Source organism: Papio anubis, chromosome 1 (genome assembly GCF_008728515.1).
Source record: "Papio anubis isolate 15944 chromosome 1, Panubis1.0, whole genome shotgun sequence".
NCBI lineage: Eukaryota > Metazoa > Chordata > Mammalia > Primates > Cercopithecidae > Papio > Papio anubis.
In genome coordinates, this window is record NC_044976.1 from 31,092,031 (window position 1) to 31,110,808 (window position 18,778).

Consider the following 18,778-nt stretch of genomic DNA (forward strand, 5'->3'; position numbering starts at 1 on the left):
TAGCTGGGATTACAGGTGCCCGCCACCACGCCCAACTAATTTTTGTAGTTTTAGTAGAGACGGGGTTTCACCATGTTGGCCAGGCTGGTCTCGAACTGCTGACCTCATGATCTGCCCGCCTCAGCCTCCCAAAGTGCTGGGATTACAAACGTGAGCCACCGTGCCCAGCCAGTACTGAGTAATCTTCTTAAAGTATAAATCAAATCATGATATTCTTCTGCTTAAAATGAGTAACATGAAAGAAATGAAAGGCCAGGCACACTGCCTCGTGCCTGAAATCCCAGCACTGTGGGAGGCCAAGGTGGGAGGATCATTTGAGGTCAGGAGTTTGAAACCAGCCAGGGCAACATAGCGAGACCCCATCTCTACCCTCCCTCCCTCGCAAATTAGCTGGGTGTGGTGGCACCTGTGGTCCTAGCTACTTGGGAGGCTGAAGTGGAAGGACCGCTTGAGCCCAGGAGTTCACAGGGAGAAACAGAGTGAGATCTTGTCTCTTAAAAAAAAAAAAGAAAAGAAATTAAAGAAGACCTAAGTAGATCTTCTTAGACCTAAAGATATCCTAAGTTCATAAATTGGAAGACTTAATATCATTAAGATGGCAGTTCTCCCCAGATTGATTTACAGATTCAATGTAATCCCTGTTGAAATCCAAGCTGCTCTGGAGGGAGGTTGAGAGAGGGGTGAGAGTTGAAAAATAACCTATCAGGTACAGTGTTCACTATTTGGACACTGGATACAATAGAAGCCTGATCCTCATCAGTATGCAACATACCCACGTAACTACAAGCACATGCACCCCCTGAATCGAAAATAAACTAGTTAAAAAAAATAAAAACTGCCTTTTTTTGCAGAAATTGGTATACTGATCCTAAATTTATATGGAAATACAGAAGATACAGAATAGCCAAAACAATCCTGAGAAAGAAAATCAAAGTTGAAGAACTCACACTTCCCAATTCTAATTTACAATAAAGTTAAAATAATCAAGACAATGTGGTACTGACATAAGGATGGACATATGGATCAATGGAATATAACTGAGAGTCCAAAAATAAAGAAACTAGAAATAAACGAGGAATAAAAATACACATATAGTCAATTGATCTTTTTCTTTTCTTTTCCGTTTTTTGGAGACAGGGTTGCTCTGTTGCCCAGGCTGGAGTGCTGTGGCTTGATGATAGGTCACTATAGCCTTGAATTCCTGGGCTCAAGCAATCCTCCTGCCTCAGCCTCTCAAGTGCCTAAGACTACAGGTGCATACTACTGCGCTCAGCTAATTTAAGCAATTTTTTTTTTTTTCTAGAGACAAGGTCTCATTATGTTGCCCAAGCTGGTCTCAAACTCCTGGCTTCAAGTGATCCTCTTTCCTTGGCCTTTCAAAGTGCTGGGATTACAGGTGTGAGCCACCACACCCAGGCTTGGTTAATTGAGTTTTGACAAGGATGCCAAAATGATTCAAGGGAGAAATAATAGTCTTTCAACAAATGGAGCTGGGATAATTGAGTATCCCATGCAAAAGGACCCCTAACTCATATCATGTACAAAAATTCACTCAAACTGAATCAAAGACCTAAATGTAAGAGCTAAAACTATAAAACTCTTTTAAGAAAACATAGACATGGCTGGGCGTGGTGACTCATGCCTGTTATCCCAGCACTTTGGGAGGCTGAGGCGGGTGGATCACGAGGTCAGAAGATCGAGACCATCCTGGCTAACACAGTGAAACCCTGTCTCTACCAAAAATACAAAAAATTAGCTGGGCGTGGTGGTGGGCGCTTGTAGTCCCAGCTACTTGGGAGGCTGAGGCAGGAGAACGGCGTGAACCCGGGAGGTGGAGCTTGCAGTGAGCTGAGATCACGCCACTGCACTCCAGCCTGGGCAACAGAGCGAGACTCCGTCTCAAAAAAAAAAAAAAAAAAGAAAACAGAAAACGTAGACATATGTCTTTGTGACCTTGGATTAGACAACAATTTCTTACTTATGACAATAAAAGCGCAAACAACCAAAGAAAAATAGGTAATTATGATTTCTTTGAAATTAAAAACCTTTGTGCTTCAAAGGACACTATCAGGAAAGTGAAAAGATAACCCATCAAAAATACTTGCAAGTCATACATCTGATAGAAGTCTAGTATCCAAAATGAATAAAAAAGTCTTACGATTCAACAAAAAAAGGACAAATAACCCAACTGAAAAAGAGGCAAAGGATTTTAATAAACATTTCTCCACACAAGAAACATAGATGGCTAGTAAGTACAGGAAAAGATGCTCAACATCATTAGTCAATAGGGGAATACAAATAAAAACTACATTAAGATACCACTTCATATCCACTAGCATGGCTATAACCAGAAAGACAGACAATAACAAGTGTTGGTGAAGATGTGGAGAAATTGGAACCCTCATGTACTACTGATGAGAATGTAAAATGGTGCAAGCACTTTGGAAAACCATATGGCAGTTCCTCAAAAAATTAAACATAAATATGGACAACGTAGTGAGACCCCATCTCTACAAAAAATTAAAAAATTAGCCAGGCATGGTGATATGCACCTGTGGTCCCAACTACTTGGGAGGCTGAGGTGGAAGGATCACTTGAGCCCAGGAGATCAAGGCTGTAGTAAGCCGTGATCACACCACTGCACTCCAGCCTAGGCGACAGAGTGACCCTGTCTCCAAAAAAAAAAAAAAAGAAAAGAAAAAGAAAAAACGAACAAACAGAGTTATCATATGACCCAGCAATTTCATTCCTAGGTATATTCTCAAGAGAACTGAAGATATATTCATACAAAAACTTGTATATGGGCCGGGCGCGGTGGCTCAAGCCTGTAATCCCAGCACTTTGGGAGTCGAAGAATGGCTGGATCACGAAAATAGGAGATCGACCATGCTGGCTAACACGGTGAAAACCCCATTTCTACTAAAAAAATACAAAAAAATTAGCCGGAGCCGGGCTGGCTCAAGCCTGTAATCCAGCACTTTGGGAGCCGGTGACGCGGGCGGATCACGCAGGTCAGGAGATCGAGACCATGCTGGCTAACACCGCGGTTCCCGCCTCTACTAAACATACAAAAACTAGCCGCTGCGGCGGCTTCGTAGTCCCAGCTACCGGGAGGCTGAGGCAGGAGAATGGCTGAACCCGGAGATGGCTTCGGCGAGCTGAGATCCGCCACTGCACTCCAGCCTGGCTGCAGAGCGAGACTGCCTGTGGCCTGCCGGAAGGGCGGGCGCCAGTCTCCAGTTGCTGAGGTCGGCGAACTCGAGGCGGAGCTGGTGCGAGCGATCCGCCGTTTACCTCCAGCCTGGGCTTGGTTAGAGTGAGGACGCTCAAAACCAAAAAGAAACTTGTATATACGTCTGGCAGATTTTGAGGCGGAGTCTCGCTTGTCGCCCAGGCTGGTGCAGGAGCGCCGATTCGCTCATTACCGTAAGCTCCGCCTTCTGCCGCTCCTGCCTCAGCCCCCAAGTTAGACTACAGGCTACCGCCACCATCACTCGCCAATTTTTGTATTTTTAGTAGAGACGGGGTTTCATTGTGTTAGCCAGGATGGTCTCGATCTCCTGACCTCGTGATCCACCCGTCTCGGCCTCCCAACGGAGCAGCATTTTTTACAATTGTATCACCACAACCAGACAGGAACCCACACGCTCTGCCTTCTTCCCTGTTACCATAAATGAAGTCCTCTTGCTACTTTCTAAGGCTAACTCTCACCTTGTCAAGGGCTTTGCTTTTGCAATTACATGCTTTTTCTCCTGCAACACCAGATAATCTCTCTCTCCAATAGAGCATTCTAATCAACACAGAAACATGTTATATATTTACATCTTAACTACACAACACGAAACGACAAAACCTCCCTTGACTCTACTTGCCCTCCAGCTACTACTCATTTTCCCCCCTTCATTCCTACTTCCTTAAATCTCATCACTCATCAACTCACTCTCTTTAAGCTCCCAACCTCACCACTCCACTGAAACTGCTCTTATCAAGAATGCCAACATCTTTCATGCTGCCAAATCCAGTGGGCACACTAGTCTGTTGTCACCTTAACCTGTCAGCAATGGTCAACCAAAACGACCACTTTCTCCTGCTTAAAACATGCTTCTTTTGGTTCTATGACCCCACACTCGTCAGGTTTCCTCCTACCTTTGTAACCATTCATTCTCAGTCCCTCTAAGTTGATTTCTCCCTCCTGGACCTCTAAGTCCAGTCCTCAGCGGCCCATTCTAAGGTCAAATCTTTGACCTCATTATCATCAATAACTATACTACTTCTAAGACCTTACATTTCAGCACCCTACTCTCCAACATCCATCTTCTATCTTTCCAGACCACTTACTCTAATATCTTAACAATTCTTCGGCTTCTTGAGATCTCTACTCTTCGACCCTTCATGATGGCACACTTGAGAATTTGGTCAAAGTCCTCTTCTTTTCTCATCTATACCCGTGTTCTCAGTGATCTCATCCACACTCTTGGTTTTTATATTATCAACGTGTCAGTGATTCTGATATACAGTCGCCTCTCAGCATCTGTAGGGGATTGGTTCATGGAACCCTTCAGATGCCAAAATTTTTGGATGTTCAAATCCCTTGTATGAAATGCCATAGTATTTGCATATAACCTATGCACATCCTTCCATATACTTTAAATCATCTCTAGATTACTTGTAATACTTATTACAACATAATGCTATTTAAATTGTTATACTGTATATTAAAACTGGTATTTTTTTATTGCTGTATTGTTATTTCAAAAAATATTTTTGGGCTGGGTGCAGTGACTCACACCTGTAATCCTAGCACTTTGAGAGGCTGATGCGGGCAGATCACTTGAGGTCAGGAGTTCGAGACCAGCCTGGCCTACATGGTGAAACCTCATCTCCACTAAAAATACAAAAATTAGTTGGGCCTGGTGGCTTGCACCTGTAATCCCAGCTACTCAAGAGGCTGAGGCAGGAGAATCGCTTGAACCTGGGAGGTGGAGGTTGCACTGAGCTGAGATGGCGCCACTGCACTCCAGCCTGGGCCACAGAGCGAGACTGTGTCTTTAAAAATATATGTATGTATGGATGGATAGATAGATAGATAGATAGATAGATAGATAGATAGATAGATAGAGTTTTTTTTTTTGTATCCATAGTTGGTTGAATCCACAGATATGGAGGGCCAACTGTATGTATCTCCAGCTCTGACTTCTATGTTCCAAATGTGTGTACCCAACTGCCCACTTGTCATCTCTACTTGAATGCCTGATGGCCACCTAAATGTAAAACCCCCAAGAAGAGCTCTTAGTTCCATGACCCTGAATTCATTCTTCCTCTTTTCATTAAATGGCACTATCATCTATTTAGTTGCTCAAGCCGAAGGCCTAAAGGCCATTAGTGATTCCTCCCTTTTTCTCATTCTTTACATTCTATCCACCTGCAAGTCCTGCTGTTCTAGTTCCAAAATACCTATGAAATCAAACAGCTTCTCTCCATTTCCATCATCACTCCCTTCATCCAGCAGCCTCCTGACTGGTCCCTCTACTTCCACCTCTGCAATTCATTTTCCATGTGGCAGCCAGAGTGATTTTTCAAAAACATTAATCAGGTCATATCAATGCCTCCTTTTATTGGGCTCTGTAAGTGTTCACCAAGGCCCACAATTTCCAGCATGCCCTGGCTCCCACCCACCTCTCTAATATCGTAGCCCTCCAGTTCCCTCTTTTATTACCACACTTCGGCCACACTCTCTCTCTTTTTCTTTCAACACATCCACGTGGTTTCCATCTTAGGATTTTTGCCCTTGCATCCCTCTGCCTTCAATACTCTGCCCTCAATCCTCACTGAGTTTTTTGTCTCACACAGACTCAATCAGTGCTGTTCAACAGAACTTTCTGTAATGAGGGAAGTGTCCTTTATCTGCACCGTACAGTATGGTAGCCACTAGCCACATACGGTTATTGAGCACTTGAAATGTTGCTAGTGTGACTCAGAAACTGAATTATTTGATTTAATTTAAATTTAAATAGGCACAAGGGAAAGTGGATATCTTATTGAACAATTGAAGATAAATTGCCCACAAGTCATTCTCTATTAAATTATCCTGTTTTATTTTCTTCAAGGCACATTTCTACAGATGAAATAATCTTATTCATTTATTTATTCATTTTCTGCTTCTATCTACAAGAATTTTTGGTTCTCTGAGAGCAGAGGCCTTATGGATCTTGTGTACAGTGCACTACCCAATACTCAGAGCCTGGAACAGTGTCAGGAATGAGGTAGATGCTTGATAAATAAACAATACATTAGCAGATGAATAAAGCATTACATCGGCAGTTCTCCACATGTGATCTGTAAATTCCTGAAGGTTCCAGGACCTTCAGAGGGTCTGTGAACTCAGTTTTTGTCATAATAATACTAAGACCTTATTTTGTTTTTTTTTTTTTGAGAGAGAGAGAGTCTGGTTCTGTCGCCCAGGCTGAAGTGCAGTGGAGTGATCTCAGGTCACTACTGCCTCCACTTCCCCAATTCAAGTGATTATTTATTTATTTATTTTATTTTATTTTTTTTTGAGATGGAGTCTCACTCTGTCACCAGGTTGGAGTGCAATGGTGCAATCTCGGCTCACTGTAACCTCCGCCTCCCAGGTTCAAGCGATTCTCCTGCCTCAGCTTCCTGAGTAGCTGGGATGACAGGCGCGTGACACCATGCCTGGCTAATTTTTGTATTTTTAGTAGAGACGGGGTTTTACCATGTTGGTCAGGCTAGTCTTGAATTCCTGACCTCATGATCCACCTGCCTCTACCTCCCAAAGTTCTGGGATTACAGGCGTGAGCCACCTCACCTGGCCCCATTTAAGTTTTAATCATGAGACTGAAGCAATTCGGTTGCATCTCAGGCCCTGCTTCTGGTTGTCTTGCTATTTCCACTCCATCTGCAGTGATTCCTTCCTCTGAAGTCTTTTTTTTTTTTTTGAGACAGAGTCTTCCTCTGTCACCAGGCTGGAGTGCAGTGGCATGATCTTGGCTCACTGTAACCTCTGCCTCCTGGGTTCAAGCCATTCTCCTGGTTCAGTCTCCCGAGTAGCTGGGATTACAGGCACCCATCGCCATGCCCAGCTAATTTTTGTATTTTCAGTAGAGACAGTGTTTTACCATGTTGGCCAGGATGGTCTCAATCTCCTGACCTTGTGATCCACCCGCCTTGGCCTCCCAAAGTGCTGGGATTACAGACGTGAGCCACCGCGCCCGGCCACCTTCCTCTGAAGTCCTGAACCCACAAAGTCATCATGACAGTTGTCATCAACTTCTTCCAAACTCCTGTTAATGTGGATTTTTTTTTTTTTTTTGAGAAGGAGTTTCACTCTTGTTGCCCAGGCAGGAATGCAATGGCACGATCTCGGCTCACTGCAACCTCCACCTCCAGGGTTCAAGCAATTTTCCTGCCTCAGCCTCTTGAGTGGCTAGGATTACAGGCATGCACCACCACGCCCGGCTACTTTTTGTATTTTTAGTAGAGATGGGGTTTCTCCATGCTTGTCAGGCTGGTCTTGAACTCCCGACCTCAGGTGATCTGTTCACCTCGGCCTCCAAAGTACTGGGATTACAGGCGTGAGTCACTGTGCCCAGCCAATATGGATATTTTGACCTCCTCCCATGAATGATGAATGTTCTTAGTAGCATCTAGAATGGTGAATCTTTTCCAGAAGATTTTCAATTTACTTTGCCCAGATCCATCAGAGGAATCAACATCTATGGCAGCTATAGCCTTTTGAAATGTACTTGTTAAATAATAAGACTTTCAAGTCTTATTTGATTTTCAAATTTGATTTTCAAATCAAAATTACTCCTTGATCCATGGGCTGTAGAATGGATGTTGTGTTAGCAGGCATGAAAACAACATTACTCTCCTCGCACCTTTCCATCAGAACTATTGGGAGACCAGGTACATTGTCAATAAGCTGTAATCATTTGAAATGAATTTTTTTTTTCTTTCTGAGCAGGAGGTCTCAACAGGGGGTTAAAACACTCAGTAAACAATGCTGTAAACGGATGTGCTGTCACCAGGCTTTGTCATTCCATTTATAGAGCACGGGCAGAGTAGATTTAGCATAATTTTTAAAGATCCTAGGATTTTTGTAATGGTAAATGAGCATTGATTTCAGCTTAAAGTCACCAGCTGCATTAGCCTCCAATAAGATAGTGTGTCCTTTGAAGGTCTGAAGCCAGGCATTGACTTCTCCTCTCCAGCTATGAAAGTCCTATATGGCATCTCCTTCCAATAAAAGGCTGTTTTGTCTACACCAAAATCTGTTGTTTAGTGTAGTCACATTCATCAATGATCTTAGCTAGATCTTCTGGATAACTTGCTGCAGCTTCTATATCAACACTTGCTGCTTCACCTGCACTTCTATGTTATGAAGACGGCTTTTTCCCTTAAACCTAATGAGCCATTCTCTGCTAGCTTCAAACTTTTCTTCTGCAGCTTCCATACCTCTCTCGGGCTTCATAGAATTGAAGAGAGTTAGGGCCTTTCTCTGGATTAGGCATTGGTTTAAGGGAATATTTTGGCTGGTTTGATCTACCCAGTCCACTCAAACTTTCTCCATATTAGCAACAAGCCTGTTTCACTTTCTTATCATTCATGTGTTCATTGGAGTAGCCCTTTGAATTTCCTTCAAGAACGTTTGCTGTGTATTCACAGTGGGGCTGTTTGGCGCAAGGGGCCTGCCTACCTTTTGGCCTATCTCGGCTTTCAACATGCCTTCCTCAGTAAGCTTAATAATTGCTAGTTGTGTTTTTTTTTTGAGACAGAGTCTCCTTCTGTCGCCCAGGCTGGGGTGCAGTGACGCGATCTCGGCCCACTGCAGGTCCTGCCTCCTGGGTTCAGGCCATTCTGCTGCCTCAGCCTCCCGAGTAGCTGGTACTACAGGAGCCCGCCACCACGCCCGGCTAATTTTTTGTATTTTTAGTAGAGACGGGGTTTCACCGTGTTAGCCAGGATGGTCTCGATCCACCCCCTTCGGCCTCCCAAAGTGCTGGGATTACAGGCGTGAGCCACTGCGCCTGGCCAATCATTGCTAGTTTTTGATTTAAAATGAGAGAAGTATGATTCTTCCTTTCACTTGAACACTTAGAGGCCAGTGCAAGGTTATTAATTGACCTAATTTCAATATTGTTGTGACTCAGGGAATAGGGGGGCTCAAGGAGAGGAAGAGAGCTGGGGGGACGCTGGTCAGTGAAGCAGTCAGAACACACACGATATGTATCAATCAAGTTCTCCATCTTATATGTGAGTGGTTCATGGTGCCCCCAAATGGTTATAGTTATGTGCTGTGTAATGATGTTTCAGGGAACAATGGACCACATAGTGGTCCGGTGAGATTCTAACACTGTGTTTTTACTGTACCTTTTCTATGTTTAGACAGGCAAATTCTTACCATTGTATTACAACTGTCCACAGTATTCAGAACAGTAACGTGATGTACAGGTTTGCAACCTAGGCACAATGGACCATACCATACAGCCTAGGTGTGTAATAGGCTCTACCACCTAGGTTTGTCTCTATGATGTTGGCACAACAACAAAGTTGCCTAATGATGCATTTCTCAGAATATATGACCATTGTGAAGCAACACATAACTGCACGATAGTGACGTCAAAGCTCACCGATCACAGATCACCATAAGAGATACAATAATAATGAAAAAATTTGGGCCGGGCGCGGTGGCTCAAGCCTGTAATCCCAGCACTTTGGGAGGCCGAGACGGGCGGATCACGAGGTCAGGAGATCGAGACCATCCTGGCTAACACGGTGAAACCCCGTATCTACTACAAAATACAAAAAAAACTAGCCGGGCGAGGTGGCGGGCGCCTGTAATCCCAGCTACTCCGGAGGCTGAGGCAGGAGAAGGGCGTGAACCCGTGAGGCGGAGCTTGCAGTGAGCTGAGATCCGGCCACTGCACTCCAGCCTGGGTGACAGAGCAAGACTCCGTCTCAAAAAAAAAAAAAAAAAAAAAGAAAAAATTTGAAATATTGTAAGAATTACCAAAATGTGACACAGAGAGACATGAAGTGAGCATGTGCTGTTGGAAACGTGGCTCGGGTAGATTTGCTTGATGAAGTCACCACACACCTTCAGTTTGTAAGAAATGCAATATCCGTGAATAAAAAAATAAAGTGGAATGCAATCAAAGGGCATTAGCCTGTGTGCCCGCCTTTCCAGTTATCGCGTGAGACTGAATCTTCCTCATACACTTCAACCAAACACCACATTTCAACAGATCCTTCATTTAGAAGAAGATATGGAAATGTAGCTGCATTTCATTAACCCAGAATTAAAGAGATTTGCAAAAATGTAAAACAATGCCATTTTTCTCACTAATTATTTTGTTTGGAAATGTAGTTTTTTTTAAAATTTAACAATGCTTTATTTATGTTAACATGAATTTAATGGTTCTTTTTATTTTTAAATAAATATTTTAAAAATTCTTTTTTTGTTTTGTTTTTGTTTTTTGTTTGTTTGTTTTAATGAGTGGAGAGTTTAATAGGCAAGAAGGAAGAAGGCAGAAGGAAGAAGCTCCCCCATACAGAGACAGGGAGAGGAGGGCTCCAAAGCTGAGAGAGGGAACCCCTAAAAATTCTTAATTTTAACTTTTTTCTTCTTAAGACAGGGTTTCACTTTGTTGTCCAAGCTGGAATGCAGTGGTGTAATCATGATTTACTGCAGCCTTGACCTCCTGGACTCAAGAGATCCTCCCACCTCAGCCTCCTGAGTAGCTGGGACTACAGGTGTGCACAACCACGCCCAGCTAATTTTTATATTTCTTGTAGGGACAGGGATTCGTCATGTTGCCCATCCTGGTCTCAAACTCCTGGGCTCAAGTGATCTGCCCACCTCAGCCTCCCAAAGTGTTGGGATTACAGGTGTGAGCCACCATGCCCAGCCAATTTTAATTTATAATATGGCAAATATCAATAATAAAACCCACATAAACAAAAGCTCTTTTAAGTCTTCAATAATTTTGTTTTGTTTTGTTTTGAGACGGAGTTTCTCTCTTGTCGCCCTGGCTGGAGTGCAATGGCGTGATCTCAGCTCACTGCAACCTCCGCCTCCCGGGTTAAAGCAATTCTCCTGCCTCAGCCTACTGAGTAGCTGGGCTTACAGGTGCCCGCCATCACGCCCAGCTAATTTTTTGTATTTTTAGTAGAAACGGGGTTTCACCATGTTAGCCAGGCTGGTCATGAACTCCTGACCTCAAGTTTTCTGCCCACCTCGGCCTTCCAAAGTGCTGGGATTATAGGCGTGAGCCACTGTGCCTGGCCTTCAGTAATTTTTAACAGCATAATAGGGTCCTGAGATCAAGCATAGATAAATACTAAAGGTAATCAGCTTAAAATACCTGGGTGCATTGGTGGAGGGAAAACAAGTTAACTACAAATAAGCAACCCCATTTGGAAAACGGTTGAAGGAGAACACTCAGTGGCCCATGGTGTGCATTACATCAAGAACAGCAAGGACTTCCTGCCACAGTAGAGCAGGGCCAATCTGGCGGCTCTACCTTGGTGGAGGAACTCCCCTACCCATTGTAACCCTGTGGCCACACCTTAGAAGGATTTTGAGGATTTCCTGTGGGTACTCTTTGGGGCCAAGACATTGCCTTAGCAGTTGATCAGTCACAGGCTTCCACTTGCCAGGATTGGGGTTTCTCTGGCAAGATCACTCTATTAAAAGATGTGTAAATTTAGCCGGGCACAGTGGATCACACCTGTAATCCCAACACTTTGGGAGGCTGAGGCAGGAAGATCTCTTGAGGCCAGGAGTTCAAGATCAGCCTGGACAACATAGTGAGACCCTGTGTCTACAAAAAGTAAAAAAAAATCTGGCGTTCTGGCACACACCTGTAGTCCTAGATACTCAGGAGGTCAAGGCAGGAAGATTGCTTAAAGCTAGAGGTCAAGGCCGCAGTGAGCCATGATTGTACCACTGTACCCAGCCTGGGTGGTAGAGCGAGACCCTGTCTCTAAAAAATTTTTTTAAATAAAAATAATAATAAAATAAAATAAAAAGACATGTAAGGTTTCTGACTTCTTTGCATTTGGATAAGACCATGGGCTAATAACTGAGTCAGAAGAATTGCAAATTATGGTCCCTGAATCTAGACTTTGATCTTGATTTGCTAGGGAGAGGGAGGACGTCTCTCTTAGCAACGGAAACTTCCCAGTACTCAGATCCCTAAGGCCTCTGTCTTCACCTCTGCCTTGGAGCAATGTGAATACCAGGCATGGGGGTGGGGGCACAGCTGGCCTGCTCTCACTATGTGGAAGGCTCTTTACATAAGGATCATTGTCCTCTTAGTGGGACAGGTCAGAAGGGCTTGGGAGGGGTGTGGTTCCTGCCTCCCTGCCTTTGTTCCCATTCACTTTAACTTTGACTTAAAGAGATGAGCAATTTTTTTTTTTTTTTTTTCAAGACAGAGTCTCCCTCTGTCGCCCAGGCTGGAGTGCAGTGGCACGATCTCGGCTCACTGCAACCTCCACCTCTCAGGCTGAAGCAATTCCTCTGCCTCAGCCTCCCGAGTAGCTGGGATTACAGACAACTGCCAACATGCCCAGCTAATTTTTCTATTTTTAGTAGAGATGGGGTTTCACCGTGTTGGCCAGGCTGGTCTCAAACTCCTGACCTGGTGATCTGCCCACGTTGGCCTCCGAAAGTGCTGAGATTACAGGCATGAGCCACTGTGCCTGGCCAAGATGAGCATTTTCAATCCTACAAAGCACATGACCATCTGACACTGAATCAGCTTGGATTGTTGGCTATGGGCAGCCTCTCTGAGTAGAGCTGTGGGAGCACAAGCTGAGGGGCCAGGCTGCCTGGGTTCAAGTTCGTAGCTCAACTGCCATCTAGCTGTAAGACTTTGGGCAATTATTCTGTGCTTCAGTTCCTCAAATGTAAAATGGGAAATAAAATAGTACCCACTTATTTATGTTATTTTAAAGATTAAATGGCCCGGGTATGGTGGCTCATGCCTGTAATCCCAGCACTTTGGGAGGCCAAGGTGGGAGGATCACTTGAGCTCAGGAGTTTGAGACCAGCCTGGCCAATACAGCGAGACCCCCATCTCATTTTGTTTAAAAAGAAAAGAAAAATAATTAACGAATTAATATGTGTAAAGCTCTTAATACAGTGTCTGGCACACAGTGAATGTCTCATAAATGTTAGCTTTTTTTTTTTTTTTCTTTTTTTTAGATGGAGTCTTGCTCTGTCGCCAGGCTGCTGGAGTGCAGTGGTGCAATCTTGGCTCACTGCAACCTCGGCCTCCCGGGTTCTAGCGATTCTCCCACCTCAGCCTCCTGAGTAGCTGGGACTACAGGCACGCACCATCACGCCCAGCTAATTTTTTGTTTTTTGTATTTTTAGTAGAGACAGGGTTTCACCATGTTGGCCAGGATAGTCTTGATCTCCTGACCTCGTGATCCACCCACCTCGCCTCCCGAAGTGCTGGGATTACAGGCGTGAGCCACCATGCCCGGCCAAAGGTTAGCTTTTATTATTCATTATTTTGTCTGCAAAATTTGTCTATTTCTGGACTCTGAATTGAAGATTTGGGAAAATAGCCAGCACATCGACATATTTCTATGAAGCCCTCTAAAGTTCTCACCTCTGTTGGGTGCATGATCTGAGTTTCAGGACCCTCTGGCCATGCAGCTGCATCTCAGGGTACACCTGCCTCCCAGCCTGGGACTGGGAAATCCTCACCATTCTACAACCCACCTCAACTCAGCCGACTCCAAGTGTGAGGGGCAGGCGCTAGGAATATCCCACTTCCTGTATTAGTCAGAACTTCTTCAGTACGGATGACAGAATTTTAACTGAAATGGGCTTTGGATAAGGAGAAAGACATTTGTTGGATTACATTACTGAAAAGTTCAGGGGCTTTAGGCATGGTTAGTTCCTGGCATTAAAATGATGTCATTTAGTGTAATCAAATGATGTTTCTTTCTCTTTCTCTTTCAATTCCTCAGCTCCGCCCTCCTCTGTGAGTTGCAATATGAGGTAGTCTCTGTTCTCTGGAAGATCCAGGCTTACATCTTCTCAGTTTAGGAACCCCAGGAGAAAGCCACCTCTACTCATTCGGAATTCCAGGCAATTCAGGTTCGCTTTGGTTGTGTTCTTTAGCCTTATAACATCTCAGAGTGATGTTACATGTGGCCTCAAAGGACTGAAACTGCACAGCAAGGAAGAGGAGGAGAAGATTGATATTTATCAGCCATCTGTTTTGGAACAGGCATTTTATATCTTCTCATTCTGAAGACCATCCCTTTTTGAGAAGGAAACTCATTCTTTTGTTTGTTTGAGACAGAGTCTCACTCTGTTGCCCAAGTTGGAGTACAGTGCCTCAATCTCAGCTCACTGCAACCTCCGGGTTCAAGCGATTCTCCTGCCTCAGCCTCCCGAGTAGCCGGGATTACAGGCGTGCACCACCAAACCCGGCTAATTTTTGTATTTTTAGTAGAGGCGGGGTTTCACCACATTGGTCAGCCTGGTCTCGAACTCCTGATCTCCAAGGCCCGCCTCAACCTCCCAAAATGCTGGGATTACAGGCATGAGCCACTGTGCCGGCTGCTTCTTCTTTTGATCCAGCTATGTGATTCCCAGAAAAATCAAGGGCCATGTTTGGTTATGTTCTTTTTTTTTTTTTTTTTTTTTTTTTTGAGGCGGAGTCTCGCTCTGTCGCCCAGGCTGGAGTGCAGTGGCGCGATCTCGGCTCACTGCAAGCTCCGCCTCCCGGGTTTACGCCATTCTCCTGCCTCAGCCTCCCAAGTAGCTGGGACTACAGGCGCCGCCACTACGCCCGGCTAATTTTTTGTATTTTTAGTAGAGACGGGGTTTCACTGTGTTAGCCAGGATGGTCTCGATCTCCTGACCTCGTGATCCGCCTGTCTCGGCCTCCCAAAGTGCTGGGATTACAGGCTTGAGCCACCGCGCCCGGCCTGGTTATGTTCTTGAGCTCCTTTAGGTATGCAAGGAAGAGGCAGGCTGGGAGGACTTTCAGTAATGGGGGCTACAATAAGGAGACAGAGGAAGTGAGGTTATTGGGGAAACCCTCTCAGCAGCGTCCAGCAGGTCCCTGGAGAACAGGAACTGGGATAGGCTTGTTCTCTGGCGCCATGCCCTCTGGGCATGTTCCCAGCATTGATGTCTCCCATACCAGACAGTCTCACACAGGCATTGGCCTCCATCACATCCAGCTTGTCCATGGCAGCAAATGGCTCAGGCCCAAATCCTGTGTCCAATCAGCTACAGTGAGTCTGGCAGGGCTGGCCTCATTGGATTTACGTGACCTAGATCACAGCGATTTCATGAAGCAAGGTCAGCTCAGGTCCACTTGCCTCAGGAGGAGGCTGAGGGAGCTGTAGGCAATCAGCCTTATGGTTTTTATGTCTTCCTCCTTGTGCTTTCGTTTCCTTCTTTGTCGAATGAAGGCGTTGGACTAGTCGATCTCAAAGGTGCTTTCAATTCTGGCTTTCCAGGAGTGTATTATTATTTGGCTGCACATCAACTCTAGCCAAATGACATGCCATAGCCTCTCTTTGAGGACACTGTATCACATGGTGCTGTTTATCATCGGGATCAGTCACAGGAAACAGAAGTCACTCTAATTGAGCAGAAAGGGATTTAATACAGGGAACTAGATGCTTAAAAAAATGGGGCCAGGCGCAGTGGCTCATGCCTGTAATCCCAACACTTTGGGAGGCTGAGGTGGGCAGATCACCTGAGCTCAGAAGTTCAAGACCAGCCTGGCCAACATGGTGAAACCCCATCTCTACAAAAATACAAAAATTATCTGGGCATGATGGTGGGTACCTGTAATCCTAGCTACTCAGGAGGCTGAGGTGGGAGAATCACTTGAGCCTGGGAGGTGGAGGTTGCAGTGAGCTGAGATCACGCCATTGCACTCAAGCCTGGGCAACAGAGCAAGACTCTGTCTCAAAAAAAAAAAAAAAAGTTGGGCTGGGCATGGTGGCTGACAACTGTAATCCCAGCACTTTGGGAGGCTGAGGTGGGCAGATCACTTGAGGTCGGGAGTTCGAGACCAGCCTGGCCAACACGGTGAAACACTGTCTCTGCTGAAAATACAAAAATTAGCCGAGTGTGGTGGTGGGCGCCTATAGTCCAAGCTACTTGGGAGGCTGAGTCAGGAGAATCGCTTGAACCAGGGAGGCAGAGGTTGTAGTGAGCTGAGACTGTACCACTACACTCCAGCAAGACTCCATTTCAAAAAACAAACAAACAAACAAAAAAGAAACCAACTTGGAAGGACTGGAGGAGTGGGCTCTAGAACGTTTTCAGGAATCAGACTCTGGAAATTGGGCCCCAGAATAGCTAGTAACTCTGGCACAATCAGGAAGGTGATGAGTCAGGAAGTGACTACTAGAATTGTTGCACTGAGGAACACACCAGGTAAAAAGACGGACCACAGATGGGAGAAAATATTTGCAAATTATATATTTGTTCAGGGACTTACATCCAGAATATGTAAAGTCTTAAAACTCAACAACAAAGACAAATAACCCAGTTAAAAAGTGAGGAAAGGAGGCCAGGTGTGGTGGCTCACGCCTGTAATCCCAGCACTTTGGGAGGCCAAGGTGTGCGGATCACAAGGTCAGGAGATCGATACCATCCTGGCTAACATGGTGAAACCCTGTCTCTACTAAAAATACAACAAATTAGCTGGGCGTGGTGGCTGGTGCCTGTAGTCCCAGCTACTTGGGAGGCTGAGGCAGGAGAATGGCGTCAACCAGGGAGGCGGAGCTTGCAGTGAGCCAAGATCACACTACCACACTACAGCCTGGGCGACAGAGCGAGACTCCGTCTAAAAAAAAAAAAACAGTGGGGAAAGGATTCAAAGAGACATTTCTTCTAAGAAGACATATAAATGGCCAATGAACACAGGAAAAGATGCCCACCAACATGTCATAAGGGAAACATGAATCAAAACCACAATGAAATATCACTTCATACCTACTAGGATGGCTACAATAAAACAGACAAAAACAAATATCCATGCTTACATCTTCTCAGCTTAGGAACCCCAGGAGAAAGCAGGGGTTGGAGGATGTGGAGAAATTGGAACCCTTATATGTTGCTGGTAGGTAAAATGGTGCAGCTGCTGTGGAAAACAGTGTGGCAACTCCTCAAAAAGCTAAACATAGAATTAACACAGGATCCAGCAATCCCATTTCTGGGTATATTCCCAAAAGAATTGAAAACAAGGATTTGAACACCAATATTTATAGCAGCATTATGTACAACAGCCAAAAAGTGGAAACAACCTAAATTCCCATGAACTGAGGAATAAACAAAATGTGGTATATCCATACAATATCCATGCAATATACAATGAAATATTATTCAGGCAGGCACAGTGGCTCTCGCCTGTAATCCAAGCACTTTGGGAGGCCGAAGCAGGTGGATCACTTGAGGTCAGGTATTCGAGACCAGACTGGCCAACATAGTGAAACCCCGTGTCTACTAAAAATACAAATATTAGTTGGGCGTGGTGGCATGCACCTGTAGTCCCAGCTACTCAGGAAGCTGAGGCAGGAGAATCACTTGAACTGGGGAGGACGAAGTTGCAGTGAGTAGAGATGGTGCCACTGCACTCCAGCCTGGACAACAGAGCGAGATTCCGTCTCAAAAAACAAAAACAAAAACAATACAATGAAATATTATTCAGCCACAAAAGGAAGTACTGATACATGCTACGACATGAACTTTGAAAAACACTTGGTAAATAGAAACCAGACACAAAAGGCTACACATTGTATGATTCCATTTATACAAAATGTCCAGAATAGGGAGATTTATAGAGACAGAAAGTATTAGATTAGTGGTTCTGGGGCTGGGGAGAAGGGGTAGTTAGGACTGATTGCCAGTAGGTTTCTTTTTGGAGTAATGGAAGTGTTCTGGAATTAGATAGTGGTGACAGTTGCACAACTTTGTGAATAACTAAAATCTACTAAATTTTACAGTTTAAAATGGTAAATTTTCTGTTTTACAATTTTTTTTTTTTGAGACAGGGTCTTACTCTGAATAAACAAACAAATCCAGAATCACTGTGTCTAGCACTGGTTCCACAAACAGATAAAACTTTGAGCCCTTTCCTATAACTTACTCCCTCCCCACAATTGTTTTCTTTTTTTTTTTTTTAGAGACAAGGTCTTTGTCACCCCAGCCAGAGTGCAGTGGTGCTATTAGAGTTCACTGTAGCCTCGACCTCCTGGGTTCAAGTGATCCTCCTGTCTCAGCCTCCTGAGTAGCTGGGACTACAGGCACACACCAACCCGCCCAGCTAATTAAAAAAAAATATTTAGTAGAGACAAGGTCTTGCTATGTTGGCCAGGCTGATCTCAAGCTCTTGGCCTTAAGTAATGGAACCCCCACCTCAACCTCCCAAAGTGCTGGGATTATGGGTATGAATGAACCACCTCACCTGGCCCGTCATACAAACTTTATCTCAATTTTAAAAACTAGTTTGGTTAAACACACACACACACGCCCCACTTTGCCTGCAATCTAAGGATCAGAAAGTCACCCCTGCTGCTGCCAGCCCTGCTTTTCAGCCTCCATGAAGCTAGTGAATGGACGCTAGAATTCGTAGCTCAACTACTGCTGCTATTGCACCTGCCTCTTGACACCCACAAAACCAGTGAGTGGACACTGAGCTACTGCTGAAGAGTAACCTAAGGTTGTCACAAACCTGCAGCAACAACCGCACAGCTGAGAGAG